The following is a 13,778-nucleotide window of genomic DNA, read 5'->3' as shown; positions in this document are numbered from 1 at the left end:
ACTAGTTTACACTGAAAATGTATAATTGATGAGAGGTGCCTTTTCTTATGTATTTTGATCTGTTGAATTCGAAAAAAATGGTTAAAATTTTTTTATGGAACAGATATTTTTAGTTTTTCGCCCTTTTTTCACTAAACAAATTATATCTCGAATTAGAAATTCCCCAACGTTGTTGGTACTAAAATGAAAGGCATTGAGAGGACGAATAATCGTGTATAATTGGATAAGTTAAAAAAATATCGATGCAAAAAAGCAAATTTCCAAAAAAAGTCATGTTTTACAGTAACTCTTTTCCGCCGGAAAAGTACAAATCATTGAAAAAAATGTTTCTTTTCATGGTCGTATACACCCAAAGAAAAAAAACGTTTGGAAAACGTGTACCGAAAACGTTTTTCTTTTGTTAGAGTTTTTTGAATTGCTTCGAAAAGTATACACTTTTATCATCAAAAAAAATCGTTTGTTACAAAATTTTTATTATACCCTCCATCATAGGATGGGGCTATATTAACTTTGTCATTCCGTTTGTAACACATCGAAATATTGCTCTAAGACCCCATAAAGTATATATATTTTGGGTCGTGGTGAAATTCTGAGTCGATCTAAGCATGTCCGTCCGTCCGTCCGTCCGTCAGTTGAAATCACGCTAACTTCCGAACGAAACACGCTATCGACTTGAAACTTGGCACAAGTAGTTGTTATCGATGTAGGTCGGATGGTATTGAAAATGGGCCATATCGGTCCACTTTTACGTATAGCCCCCATATAAAGGGACCCTCAGATTTGGCTTGTGGAGCCTCTAACAGAAGTAAATTTCATCCGATCCGGCTGAAATTTGGTACATGGTGTTGGTATATAAACCGATCCCCAGATTTGGCTTGCAGAGCCTCAAAGAGAAGAAAATTTCATCCGATCCGGCTGAAATTTGGTACATGATGTTGGTATATGGTCTCTAACAACCATGCAAAAATTGGTCCATATCGGTCCTTAATTATATATAGCCCCCATATCAACCGATCCCCAGATTTGGCTTGTGGAGCCTCTAAGAGAAGCATATTTCATCCGATCCGGCTGAAATTTGGTACATGGTGTTGGTATATGGTCTCTAACAATCATGCAAAAATTGGTCCACATCGGTTCATAATTATATATAGCCCCCATATAAACCGATCGCCAGATTTGGCTTGCGGAGCCTCAAAGAGAAGCAAATTTCATCCGATCCGGCTGAAATTTGGTACATGATGTTGGTATATCATCTCTAACAACCATGCAAAAATTGGTCCACATCGGTCCATAATTATATATAGACCCCATATAAACCGATCTCCAGATTTGACTTGCGAAGCCTCAAAGAGAAGCAAATTGCATCCGATCCGGCTGAAATTTGGTACATGGTATTGGTATATGGTCTCTAACAACCGTGCAAAAATTGGTCCATATCGGTCCATAATTATATATAGCGCCCATATAAACCGATCCCCAGATTTGGGTTGCGGAGCCTCAAAGAGAAACAAATTTCATCCGATCCGCCTGAAATTTGGTACATGATATTGGTATATGGTCTCTAACAACCATGCAAAAATTGGTCCACATCGGTTCATAATTATATATAGCCCCCATATAAATCGATCCCCAGATTTGGCTTGCGAAGTCTCCAAGAGAAGCAAATTTCATCCAATCCATTGGAACATGGTGTTAGTATATTATCTTTAACAACCGTGCCAGAATTGGTCCATATCGGTCCATAATTATATATAGCCCCCATATAAAACGTTCTCCAGATTTGACCTCCGGAGCCTCTTGGAGGAGCAAGTATATGGTCGCTAACAACCATACCAATATTGGTCCAATCACACAAAAATTTGTCCATATCGGTTCATAATCATGGTTGCCACTAGAGCCAAAAATAATCTACCAAAATATTATTTCTATAGAATATTTTGTCAAAATTTTATTTCTAGAGAAAATTTTGTTAAAATTTTATTCGGTTCATAATAAAATTTTCATCATTGTCAAAATTTTATTTCTATAGAAAATTTTGTCAAAATTTTATTTCTATAGAAAATTTTGTTCAAATTTTATTCGATTCATAATCATGGTTGCCACTCGAGCCAAAAATAATCTACCAAGATTTTATTTCTATAGAAAATTTTATCAAAAGTTGATTTCTATAGAAAATGTTGTTAAAATTTTATTTCTGTAGAAATGTTTGTCAAAATTTTTATTTCTATAAAAAATTTTGTGAAAATTTTATTTCTATAGAAAATTTTGTTAAAATTTTATTTCTGTAGAAAATTTTGTCAAAATTTTATGTCTACTTTGTCAAACTGAATTATATACGTATTGGATCGATCTTTTTTAATTTAATATATACCACGTATGGACTTACATACAACTTAAGTATTTCGATTCTGGATGGCAGTGTTTAGAAGAAGTTTCTACGCAATCCATGATGGAGGGTACATAAGCTTCGGCCTGGCCGAACTTACGGCCGTATATATTTGTTTTTTAAATAAAAACAGTTATTTTTGTACCAACAACACAGTTCATTTCGTTTATATCAAACACTGTTCTTTTCTGACTTTATGTTTTTAATAAGACACATTTTACAGTTCATAGTAAACATTTAATATAGTAGAATGTAATGTTGAACATTTTTTCGGAATCTTCCGACCATATCTGGAATATATGTAACAAAAAAAAAAAAAAACTTTGGTCGAATCAGGGATCGAACCCACGACCCTTGGCATGCAAGTCAGACGTAGCAACCACTGCTCCACGGTGCCCAACTAAATGTATTTTTCTGTTAAATAAACTTTGTTTAATCGGCTCGTGGGCGCCGCAAGCTATGCTATATAAATACAACTTATATGGGTAATTGTCTATTGATGACAATAACGGCTACATAGCTCAGTGGATAGTGTGTTGGCTCCAAATTGCATGGTCCGCGGTTCGATTCTCCGTCCTGGCGAAAGGTAAAAAAAGTTTTAAAAATTTATAAAATCGAATAATTTCTTCTACATTGTTTGTATTACAGAAAAAGGTGCTAAGAACTAAAAAACTTCGTGGAAGTGAGAAAGATGTGAGGGAAAATGCAATTAGCCAGAAAAAATTTATTTGAGTTAGTCTTTATGAAATTGTTTTTACATCCTGGAAAAGAATAAACGTTTATCACAAACAGTATATACTTTTCTTCCAAATATACATCCTTTCAACGAAAATCAAATGAGAAACGAACTTTGTTTGTCTAAAATTTCGTTTGGTAGGAAAAAATTATTTTTTTTGCGTGTAGATGATACTCTAACGTAAGTAATAAGACCAACTAAGAGGAGAACGACCGAAAAATGACAAAGTTATAAGCAATTGAGTGAACAAATCCGATGTCAAATCATGCAAATATGAGCAACTCAGCAACATAAAAATGCAATTTTTTAAAATTTTTTTAAAATTATGTCTAATAAATTTTCTTAAATTTGTCGAAAAATGTTTACTTATATTTGTAATATCGGCGTGATATAAGCGTTTGTAATACAGTTTAGTTAAAATTTGCTAAAATTAACCTAAATTTTCCAAAATCACCAAAAACCTTCCTTTCTGGTGGGTTCACTGTTTTTTTAGTGTTTACTTTAGAACACTTTAAATATGCCACTGACTCAATTTAGGTGAAAGTTACAGATTTTACAACCTAACAAAAAAAATTCAAAAGTTCGAGAAGTCGATTTTATTCTGATTACAAGCCCTTCTTCAACTTGTAATTTTAAGAATGTGTCGTCGTTTATTTAAAATTTTATATTTATTTTTGTTTCAAATTTAGAAAGTTATTTTACTTTGTAGGATCCCTTACAATATTATGAACAATATAATAATGACACTAATTTTTGAATGATGAGAGAAAAAGTAGGATAACACTAGGGCAAAACTTTTTCATAGGAACTATTTAAACTTGGATTGCTTCCAAAATATATATTATTATTCTTATTAAAAAGCTATGTCTTCGGCACACAACCAAAAATAAAATCTAAATGTAAATCACAATCTTTAGACTCAAATAAACTTTTTTAAATACAGAGACAGAATTCTATCATTATATTATTTTAGAATTTAAGTCTATGACTCGAATAATATATTGTAATATTGATCTAATATGAATGATTATTTAGTTTTAAGATAATACGGCTAATTTATTTATATTAGTTTGTTTTTTATTCAAAAAGTTCATAGTCTTTATCTTAAACATTTTTATCACTAAATTTAGGACAATAAATATGCATTAAAGACGTATGACTTTGAAGTTATGATAAATATTTTCGATTTAAATAACCTTTAAATTAACTAAAATGTTGAATCTTTAGATGAAAGACAAAAACGCTTCAAGTATATGTTAAGGGGGATCGTGAACCTTTGGTTTAAAGTTTGTTTCTTATGATTTATTTTTTTTTTTTAGTGCACATGTCCGATATGACATTTAGTATATTCTGCAATCGACTTATATCGCATTTTACTATAACTTAGTGCAAAAGGACAAATTTCAACGTTCTCACAGAACGACTCAAGTTTCCTCGACTGTTGTCCTTAAACATTTTTCATTCTCATACCTTAAATATTTGTCATGGTTGGATGTCATTTTTGTTATTGTTGCTGCTGCTACTTCTGTATTTATTTTTGTTCCTTTTTGGTGGTGTTGCTCAGTTTCAGTTTCGTAGTTAATGTGAAAAGTTGAAAATAAACTTTGTTGCATGCCACATAATTTCCTAATGTCAACTTTTAATGGCTTGCTTCGCATTTCTTGGGGGCCCAGCTCCTTTTGTCTCATACAGTATGGCGTTAATGCTGAAGTTGTCCGTTTGTATTTATGTCCGTCTGTTCTTCCGTCCGTCCGTCCGTCTGTCCACATTAGTTTGCTTGTTTGTAGATATTTTGTAGCATTACACCGTCAGAGTTGATTAACATCGCTGGGGCACGTAAACTTTTGTTGTCGTCGTTATAAATAAATTTCTGTGTTGGTTTTTTCTTCGGTCTTTGATGAAAGTTTGTTGGAACTTTTATTTACAACCTAAGTGTCAAACCTATGTTTGTTCAACGGGATGTGTGCCATGTTTTTAACCTTTGATTTATGACATCCACAATTTCTGAAGAATTTTCTACTTTATTCCACGCCATAAATTCCAACTAATATAACGACAGAATTTCCAACGAAACTAACATGAATGGAAATTAAACTTTACTGATGTATGGTGGTCAAGAATTGGCCAAACCTTTTAAAAGAAAAAGAAATTGGTAAGAAATTGACGTATTATCGATATGTAGTATCGATATAAAAACCCAAATTGAAAATGGTTTATTTGACATACAGTTTAGCTGATGTGTATTGCAACTATTATTTCTGTTATTATATCGTCGAAACGTCTGATTAACAGATTTTTTTTGGAAGACACACTCAAAAAAGTGAACTCTCTATTTCACTAAACCAAATTTAACTTTATTTTAGTTAATGGAATTATTATGTTTGAAGAAGGTTTCCTTTACTCTAATAATTTTTTGAGTACTTTAGTTAAATAAACTAAAAACTTACTTACATACTTATTCCAGACCTCTTTTACCATGCAGTGTAGAGGCTGTTGCAAACATTTCTCCATTTTTGCTCTGTGTCTGGGTGGCCGATTTGGCTGTTTTAGGTTCTACATTACATACGAGGGCAGTTCGGAAACTTCTTAGCCTAGCACCAAAAACAAGGTATAAACAGAAAAAAGTTACGTGTTTGGGAAACTTCCATCTCTGTTATGAACACATGTTAAATTTTGTTTTGATCTGGCAACTCCTTCATATAAAAACAGGTGTTCAAAAAAGACGCATCCGCAATTTTTTTACAATGGAAAAATTAGAAATGCGTGCTGTCATTAACTATTTACATAAAAAAGGTTTATCGGGACAAGAAATTCATAATGATATAGTAATGTGTTAGGTGAAAGTGCTCCTTCATATGCAACAGTAAAAAATTGGGTTGCTGAATTTAAACGTGGTCGTACAAGCATTGAAGAAATTGCTAATATCATGGGCATCTCAAATGATCGAGTCCATTGAATTTTGCATGAAGAACTACAGATGGAAAAGCTTTCTGCAAGATGGGTGCCGCATTTGTTAATAGTCGATCAAAAACGCGTAAGAATGAACATTTCTCAAGCTTGTTTGGATCGTTTTAAGCGAAATAAAATGGATTTTAAGCATCGTTTCATAACTCTTGATGAGACATGGATCCACCACAATACTCCAGAGACAAAAGAACAATCCAACCAATGGACTGAAGCTGGAGGAAGTGCCCCAAAGAAGGCAAAAACAATTTAATCGGCTGGTAAGGTTATGACAACGGTTTTTTGGGACTTCAAAGGTATTTTATTGATAGACTATCTGCAAAAGGGTAAAACAATAAATTCAGAGTACTAAATATTGCAACCTTTTAGATCAATTAAATGTACAAATTCGAGGAAAACGTCCTGGCTTACAGCACAAAAAATAATTTTTCATCAAGACAACGCACCCGCGCACAAGAGTGTTCTAACAATGTCTAAATTCAACGAATTAAAGTACGAGTTGCTTGACCACCTACCTTATTCTCCTGATTTAGCTCCCAGTGACATTTATTTGTTCCCAAATCTAAAAAAAAATTCCTTTCTGGCAAGCGTTTTACCTCAAATGAAGATGCAATTACAGTTGTAAACCACTACTTTGAAGGCCTTGAGGAAAACTATTTTAATCAAGGGATAGAATTGCTAGAAAAGCGCTGGGCTAAGTGTATTGAAGTTTCAGGAGATTATATTGAAACATAAAAATATTTTTGAAAAACTAACTATTCTCTTTCATTGATAGGCTAAGAAGTTTCCGAACCGACCTCGTACTGTTAATTGCGTCCATCCATGTTCTACTTCTTCTTCCTCTGCTTCTTGTCCCGGCAGGTCTTGCTTCTAAAGCTTGTGTTAGTAAGCATTCATCTGTCATTCTTGCGACATGACCAAACCATTTTAAGTTGTTCTTCTCTACTGGTTCGTTAAGGGGTTCGATTTCTAGATTAGATCTGATGGCATCATTTCTAACTCTGTCCCTCCGGGTTTTTCCTGCGACCCGGCGTAGGTATTTTATTTCTGACATTTGGATTCTATTCTGGTTTTTAGTTGTGAGTGCACACGATTCACTTCCATAAGTAAGAGTTGGTACATACGTTAATTTGTAAACTAAGAAATTTGTTCCCTTTGTCACTTCCCTTTTGCTAATAAAATTCCTATTCAGGCTGTAGTAAATGCTTGCCGATGCTGATATTCTACGATTAAGGTCTTTGCCGTCTGCTTTGCCGTCTTCGCTTAGTACCGCACCAAGTTAGCAAAAATGTTCAACTTGTTTTAAGGGTTCTGCTCCTACACACAGAAAACAGATTGGTTAGAAAACGGTGAAGTCAATAGAAAATTATTCCCCGTAACATACAGTTTGTTACAACGACTAAAATTGTTAAATTTCAACAATATGGAAGTCTGTAAAACCATATGAAAATGAATTGTATGGAATGTCGGTACTCACAACCAACTGGGTGTGTTAGTAACCAAATTACTCTTTTTCAAAAAAATTGTATTCCTATTAGTTACCCCAACTTCGGAAAATGATGTTTTCGAACTATGTATTGGTTGTACCAATCGAATGACAATTGGTTACATTAATGCTTTTCATTAAATTGGTACCCACAATCAACTTACTGTGAACAGACCCAATACAGCATTGCTTCAAGTTAATTTGGTATTCAGAATCAAATATTTACTGAGCCAACAAAAAGTTGGCTATGATTTGTAATGACATGTAAAATTTTAATTAATTGTTTTACGTCAGAAAAAAACTGAAAAAATGGGATATTACGTGAAAATCACATACAGAGGAATATCATCTATCGTTAAGTTTGCAGAAAAATCTGCTGAAGCAATTCACCGGGACGGTAAGTAGTATTTTTTATTAATTATAGAATATCAAACGATCCCACGTTTATTGTTAAAAATTTTCGTTTTTATAAAATATCGCGTTCTTAGAGCAAAAATATAGTTTAACCATGCTACTATCCCTCAATATTGATGGTATCGGGTTGAAATGTATCATTGCCTGTGTCACTTCTTGATTGCGATTTTCCAGTTTTTGCATAAGGGTTAAATTTGTTCTTATGTACTTTTACAGTAAAACGCCATTTCAATATAAAGGGAAATATAGTATTTAAAGACGAAGATCTATCATCGATACCAGATGATATATTGGTAGATTACATAGACCAATATCGCAAAATACCTGGTTGGTATCTTGAAGCTTTTGACATTAATCCAGGTATGTATAAAAATGTTATGGCCATTTGCATGTAGCTCCGTTAGTGTTACGTTAGCAAACAAACTTTTAAACCATACTATGGACATACTTGTTATCATGTCTTTATATGCCAGTTAGAAACTTAACTGCTGAACATTTTTCAGTTAAAAACATTCGCAATTTACTTTCTGTTAACTGAGAGTTAAAGCCTAACGGAGCTACATGAAAAGGGTCGTTAATAAGATTTTTATTATAATATCATAAATAAACTGACATTACAGAAACATTTGAGAATGTAATTGAATATGAACTAGAAGAAATAGAATCAGTTGCGAAAATTGTTAATGACCACATATGTACTGAATCTAAAGTACCTGTACTGACCACTTCTCAGGAGGATTTTAATAATGTGAATATTCAAATTGTGGTGGCCAATGAGGAGTATGAAACCAAAATTTCATCTTTAGTCAATAAGGAGGTAAAGGAATTTACGTTTATTAGAGAATTTTGTAATTTTATGTAAGTCTTACTTAGGTTTTGGATAATTTTGAAGATCTGGACTACAAAATAATCGTCCACAATAAAAGCAGCATAGAAAACGGGGGCAGAACAAAACTATCCAAAATTTTAATAAAATATATACTTGAGCGAAATCTAAATATCGAGTAAGTACAATGATACATCAGAAAAATAAAGTTACAATTTAACCAATCATAAAAGAATTTGAGGCGCATATTATATATATTTTTATAAAATCGAATATACTAAAAAAACAAGTATATACGGCCGTAAGTTCGGCCAGGCCGAATCTTATGTACCCACCACCATGGATTGCATACAAAATTCTACTAAAGACTGCCACCAAATCGAAGGTATAAATTTAGTACATATACTTCAACTGGATCGGATGAAATTTACTCCTCCAAAAGGCTCCGGAGGTCAAATCTGAAAATCGCTTCATATGGGAGCTATGTATATATAATTATGGTCTGATATGGACCAACTTTTACATAATTGTTAGAAGCCATAGACTAACACCACGTACCAAATTTCAACCGGATTGGATAAAATTTGCCCCTCTTAGAGGCTCCGGAAGACAAATCTGAGGATCGGGTTATATGGGGGCTATATATAATTATGGACCGATATGGTAAACATGCCTGTTATTATTATAAAATAACAAACAAATTATACACATTTTCCTTCCCTCTTCTCGTGACTTTATTATAATATTCTTTTGCAAATTTAACTTTTACTCTAAGACTAATGAAATTTTTGTGTTTCAGACTAAACCGTAACGATTTCACGTATTTAGCCGATTTAGTAAACAAAGTTTTGCCTCAAGAACCTAAAGATTTATATTACACCAGTGCTCAGTTCGGGCAAAAAGCATCGGGAAAATTGTATGATGCATATAACAATTACAGAAAAAAGTTATCACAATCTGGATTTTTGAAGCGACGGGCATACTCGTATAAATCATCTATTTGTCTTGTAGCTCAAGGTAACAATAAAACTTACGACCATTTTCATGTAGCTCTGTTAGGCTTTAACTGCCAGAAAACAGAAAGTAAATTGCAAATATCTTCTTTCCGGTTAACTTTAACTGAACCAAATTCAGCTGTTATGTTCCTAACTGACATATATATATATATTGGCAAGATGACCGATATGTCCATAGTACGGTTTAAAAGTTTGTTTGCTAACGTAGCACAAACGGAGCTTCATGAAAATCAGGGTTAATGTAGTTGTCATCATAAATTATAAAGAAAAGTCGTTTCAGATGAATCAAATGACTTCCATTATATAAAAATTAACACAATATTTGACAATACCTTTATTGAAAAGTGGCGCAATTGCTTAAACGAACGTCAGCAGCTCTTGCAGAAGGCAGAATTATCTACACTTGAATTCTTGGAACAGTTTCAAATATTTAAAAACAATGATAACAACATTTTTGTACTACTTTTAAACGATGTTTCTAATACATATCCTTCTTACAATGGCATAAAAGGTTGGGACAAATTTTATGGAAACGTTTTGGAGCAAGCAAAATTTGTTAAAGACAATTTGGGTCAAATAATTTTAAAACGTTCAGAAATGTTAAATAATGGTAATATTGAGAAAACGTATTTTAATATTGGCCAGTTACAAATGAGGTTTATTTCAGTATCTAAAAAGGCAGTGGCATTCTTACTTCTACCCTACATATTTCCATCGACTGCTATACGAGCTAATAAAAAAGGGGGAGCAAAAGCATCTAAAATTGAAGTACAAGAGAAGTTTATAATGTACTACGAAGTAAGTCAAAGTTCTAAGGACTATATAAAAATCTAATTGTGTTTATAGTTTAATCACTTATAATTTTTACACATCTTTTTAAGACATTGCAGGAAGCTGATAATTCTGAAAGACTTTGTATGGAAAGCCAACCTAGAATAACCTTTGTGGGCAATCTTAATGAACTTAAGGCGTACGTGATTCTGTGTGGAAAAAAATACTTTTTCAATCAACCATTAGAAGCTGTTGAAGCATGCTTTGCTATTTTCATTGCCTTAAATGTTAAATATCCGATAGAAGCCAAAGTAGTATGGAATTTTGTTCAACGGTACATATTTAATATTAAAACTCAATATGATATCAATAATTTAAGCATTAGAACAGTTTACCATAAACTTGCAAATAATGCAGATTTGTAATTTTCGTATAAGTTTTATATTCCATATTTTAAAATTACTATCTTAACTCAGATCTATATTATCTCTTTTTAATTATTTATTTCTTTCTTAATTTGAACAATATGAGTTATGGATGTTGCAAACAGAAATTTACTATATATACACAATACTCATTACATGTACGATATCGTCATAGAAGTAACAGAAGGTTTTTTTGTAGCGACGGTTGCAACCGCGTATTTTCAAACATTTATACACATTTGAAACATGTTAAAAAAGAACACTTTGAAAAGCTTCCTCCATCAAATAATAATACGAAAGTACAATCAAATCCAATTTTCGAGACTGAAATCATTGAAACCATACATTTTTCACAGAACTGCGAAACTTTATCATCAATAGAATGTAATGTTAATAGAGATCTTTTGCGTACTATCCTAAAAGTGATTTGTGACATTAGAATTCCTAGAACAAATAGCTTCGAGACCTTTAAAGAATTTTTCACATACTACGACATTGGGTTAAACAATATATTAAATTGTATACGTGACGATGATAACCGGGAAGTAGTGCAGATTGCAAAGACCCTTCTAAGCCCAACAGAACTCAAATCCGAATATTTGCTTTTAAAGTATTTAAATAATTGTAATATTTTAGTTGACTACGATCTAGTAAATCTAGGAAAAGAATTCTACTTTTCATACAACCATAACAATGAAATTTCCAAAACTAAGAATGATTTTTTTTATGCCATTGTCAATATTTATCAATTGTTTTCCTATCTATTTTCTAAAACAGAATTATTAAACATTATTATCAATTACATGAATACGGTAAAATATTGCAAGTCATTTTGCAACATAGTTCAGAGCTATTGGTGGCAAGAGAAAGTCAAAATTCTCAACCCCAATAATGATTCCAAATATATAATTTTGCCAATAATGATATATTTTGATGACTTCGAAATATTAAATCCATTGGGATCACATAGTGGAAAACTTAAACTTGGCGGAGTTTATATAAAAATTTTAACTCTCCCAGACCATCTAAATTCTAAACTATCTTCTATCTTTTTAACAATGCTATTTTATACGGAGAATCGAAAAAGATTCGGTAATAGAACATTGTTTAAAAAGTTTGTCGAGTGTTTGAATATTTTACAAAGCGAAGGGATATTAGTAGATGATAAAATTATTAAGATAGTTCCATGTGTAGTTGGAGGCGATAACTTGGGAATAAATTCTATATTAGGATTTTCTGAGTCGTTTAGTTCCAAACATTTTTGTCGGTTTTGCAAATGCAGCTCCCAGGAGACAAAATATTTATGTGTTGAAAAATGTGAACAGCTCAGAAATAAAATAAATAAAATAATTATGAATGTGATTTACTAGAAACATCTGGTATAAAAGAGAATTCTATTTTCAATGATTTACAGAATTTTCACGTGTCAGAGAACTTTTGCGTTGATATAATGCATGATGTCCTGGAAGGTGTCTGTCATTACGACCTAAAAGTTGTTTTAAAATATTTTGTGTTAGAGAAAAAAATATTTACTATCGAGCAACTTAATAAAAGAATAGAAATGTTTAATTTTGGGCCAATACACTCTAAACCACCATTATTTGATATTGATTGCTTAAATAAGAATAAATTTAGGCTAACCGCATCGGAAATGTTTTTAATTTTTCAACACCTGCCATTTTTTATAGGTGACTTAGTAAATCCATCTCCTCAGTGGGATCTTTTAATTACGCTGCGGGAAATAATTCATATAGTATTTAAAAAACAAGTTCCTTTTAATATAGATTTATATTTACAAACCTTAATTACAGAACACAATAAGCTATACTTATCCGTTTCTGGCGAAGGATTAAAACCAAAATTTCATTTTCTATTACACTATCCTAGATTAATTAAAAATATAGGTCCTCTTGTCCACATTAATTCTATAAGGTTCGAAAGCAAACACCAAGATTTAAAAAAACAGCATACGTTTCAAATAATAGAATAAATGTGTTGAAAACATTGAGTATAAAAAACCAGTTTAGTACAGCGAAGTTACTATTAGATAATGATTTTAATTCTCACACTTCCATTAGCTCGAATATAAAACCAGACACAATATATGGTAATCATTTTAGTAGTACTGCACAACAGTTATCCTGGTTGACTTACGAAGATTTAATTTTAAAAAAATTAATGGTTGTTTGTCATCATGTATCTGACAATGGCGAGCCAACTTTTGGTTCCATAGAACATATTATTCAAGATGGAGAAAGCTTTTATTTGTGTGTTAAATTATTAGAAACCTGGTACTTCGATCGACATTATTTTGCATATCGTATTAAAACAACGTCTAATATTGCTATTGTAAACTTAAAACAATTAACTGTAAGATATACATCATACGTATCATTGTCACCTAATGGGGATGAATTTGTTATATGGGACTACTAATGTAATATATCGATATACACTATAATTATAAGTTTCTATTACATGTATGACATCGCCAAATAAAATGAAATAAAAATAAACAATTTATAGATAAAAAACTGCATTTCTTTCATTTAAAAAATGATAAATTACAAATTGGATGTGGGTACCGATATTTAGACAGCGGGACCAATTTTGTTCTGGAATTCGGTTGTAGGTACTCCGAGAGTTGATTGACACAACCGAATGCTGAAAGTACTTACAGCAGAATTAATTGGTTGACAAATCCAACTCTTTATGTCATGTAAGTCTCCCTTGCCATCGTTCGATTGTCAGGAC

The sequence above is a fragment of the Haematobia irritans genome, chromosome 1 (assembly GCF_050003625.1).
Source record: "Haematobia irritans isolate KBUSLIRL chromosome 1, ASM5000362v1, whole genome shotgun sequence".
NCBI lineage: Eukaryota > Metazoa > Arthropoda > Insecta > Diptera > Muscidae > Haematobia > Haematobia irritans.
This window is presented reverse-complemented; position numbering follows the sequence as displayed.